This window comes from Lolium perenne, chromosome 5, assembly GCF_019359855.2.
Source record: "Lolium perenne isolate Kyuss_39 chromosome 5, Kyuss_2.0, whole genome shotgun sequence".
In the NCBI taxonomy this organism is placed as follows: Eukaryota; Viridiplantae; Streptophyta; class Magnoliopsida; order Poales; family Poaceae; genus Lolium; species Lolium perenne.
Genome location: NC_067248.2, coordinates 83580619 through 83583281, shown reverse-complemented (window position 1 = coordinate 83583281; position 2663 = coordinate 83580619). Strand labels below are relative to the sequence as shown.

Sequence of the window (2663 nt, the reverse complement as noted above, 5' to 3'; positions counted from 1 at the left end):
CAGCAGCGGAGAAGCAGCATGGCTTCCACGGAGGTCCAGCCGGCTACTGATGCACCGGAGATCCAAATTACTGCACCGGAGCCTCCTCGCTACCCCGTGGACGATGTAAAGGAGATGAAAGAATGTCATCTGCATTATCCTACTGGGAACATGTCCACGAAGGTAGCCATCGGCAGTGCTTTGCCATGTGAGCCTGGAGCACTCCACCACAACAAACCCATTGCAGATGGCTATGCTCGTGTCACGGTGGAGGAAATAGTCCCAGGGTTTGAGGACCTGGAGATTGACATTGCTACACCCGAAGGGGAGAGAAGACTTGGAGGTGTCAAGCGCCAGTTTATTCTCTGGAAAAAGAAGTTTATCAAGTTTCCAGACGAGGCGCCAAGGCGAACAAGTCCACCCCCCTCCGGTGGTGGTGGCGGCGGCGGTGGTGGTGGTGGTTCACCTACACCTCCTTCACGTCAGCCGACGCCGCCCCCCAATTCACCTCCGGCGGGTAAGCAGACGCCGCCCCCCAGTCCACCTCCGGCGAAGAAGCAGCCGCCCCCAGCAAAGAAGAGGAAGCAGTCCTGGACTATTAACCCGGACCCTTATGTAGCTAAGATCACAAAGGTACCGGAGCCATCACTGAAGCCTCTCATCCGGAGACCTTATGACCTTAGTGTGGAGGAAAATGCAGCGGTCGTGGCTGCTCAGCATGAGAAATGGATGGCGGACTGCAAGAAGAAAAGAGAGCCCGAGCCCAAGCCAGTATATTCTGACAAGCAAAAGAAGTGGGCTAAGTCATTTTTTACCGAACCGTCCCAAGCCGCGAAGAATCTGCCTGACTACTATTCACATGAACTTCGTAGGCAAGCACTCATCTTGAAGGAGAAGCAAGATTTGGCGGAGAAGCAGGAGAAGAAAGCCTTGGAGGAGGCCGAGAAAGAATTAGAAAGTAAAAAAGAGGGGAAACAAGTTGCCCAGCTCGGGGAACAGAGTAAACAATCCATCGCCCCTCTCATAGTGAAAGCCGCCGGTCCGGATGGCCCCGAAATCATAGCAGCTGCGGCAAGACAGGGATTGACTGTAGCGAGTGCCACAGAACAAGCGGCCAACTTAGGTCTGACTCTTCGTGCAGTGTTAGGCCTTGATGAGGCGCCAACAATGAAGGACGTAGTAATTACATATGTGTCGAATGGGCCTCTCGTCGAGCCTGCGCAGGAAAAGGATCTACCTCCACAAATGACAGGTCTGCTAAATTGGTACAAGGCTTACATAAAATTAAAAAACGCCAAAGACTATATTTATGCGGAAGTTAGACCTGAGCATCACTTCAAACATTACTATGTACAAATTCATCGGAGTGAATTGTTCCAGCTTTTCAATCTGCGCGAGCTCGACAAATCTATCATCAGTTGCTACGTTCTGTAAGTGATTTATTTCTACCCCATCTCGTTCATTGCCTGCACTATATATATATATATATATATATATATATATATATATATATATATATATATATTGTCCTAACTATCTTGTTGTGTATGCAGAATGAAGAAGCGGGAATGCATAATAAGGAACATCCATGATGTTGGGTTCATTGACCCACATATCGTTAATTCATATGTGTTAAAACATTTTCCCGCCGACATGGAGGCCGACCTGTGGATGTTTTTTTCAAGGCAGGAACTCAAAAGTGATATTCTATTTCCTTACCATTTTGGGTGAGTGTTTCTGTCTTGAGCACATTTTCTTTTGTTTACTCCATGCAAGGTATGTGGCTAATCGATGAGTTAATTATGCATGACTGTGCATGTATCGTGTCCGCAGGTTCCACTGGATTCTGCTAGTAATTCAATTTCATGACTCCACAGTTCTCATCCACGACTCTCTGAATCTGAATGCAAAGCTTTGGGCCGACTTGAGAAAAATGATGCAGAAGTAATTATATATTTTCATTCACTTGCGCTCTATATCGATCGGCCTATTTTGTTCATTTCCTAATATCAAGTAACTAATAACTCTCTTGTTCATTTAATTTTCTTTGCCTCGTAGGGTTTGGACACGGTTCGTAAACACAAAGGTCGATGAATTCAAAAAAGAGCTACAATTTAAAAGGGTAGTGTCTGCGACTGGGGATATTCAGCCAAAGGGGACCAATCTATGTGGATACTATGTTTGTGAGATGATCCGGAGATACACCTCTGAGCGGATTTCGTGTCCGAACAACATTAGCAGGAATAACCTTCGGAGGACGCTTAGTCTAGAAGCTCGCTTCCGACCACTTCAAGAGGAACTAGCTGGATGGATCGCGAAGCAAGTCATCGATCCTAGAGGAGAACACTATGTAGAGGATGTAGAACTTCATATGCAGTAAATCATATGTATGGAAACTAGTTCAAAATTGTATATATATGGTCATCGATATTGAATATATATTGTCAATTCCTCTTGAATTCTTTTTGGTTCTAATTTCAAATTTGTTTGAAATTGTACGTTCAAATGCATATGTATATGTAGTACCGTAGAATATGTGAAACTCCTTCAAAATTAAAATAAAACAGAAAAGAAAATAAAACAATACAAACTAAAAAAAAAACCAGGTTAGGGGGAGGGGGGCTAAAACCCTAAACCTGCGGCGGTCTTTAGTCGCGGTTGGCCAGGAGAACCGCGACTAAAGG

General features: G+C 45.2%; 1 long non-coding RNA gene across 1 annotated transcript; it reads left to right on the top strand.

Moving 5' to 3' along the window:
• The first annotated feature begins 1536 nt into the window (after positions 1-1536).
• Positions 1537-2343, top strand: LOC127300712 (uncharacterized). Its single transcript, XR_011745969.1, has 3 exons — positions 1537-1706; positions 1813-1923; positions 2038-2343. It is a non-coding gene; the product is annotated as an uncharacterized lncRNA (long non-coding RNA).
• The last annotated feature ends 320 nt before the right edge of the window (positions 2344-2663 follow it).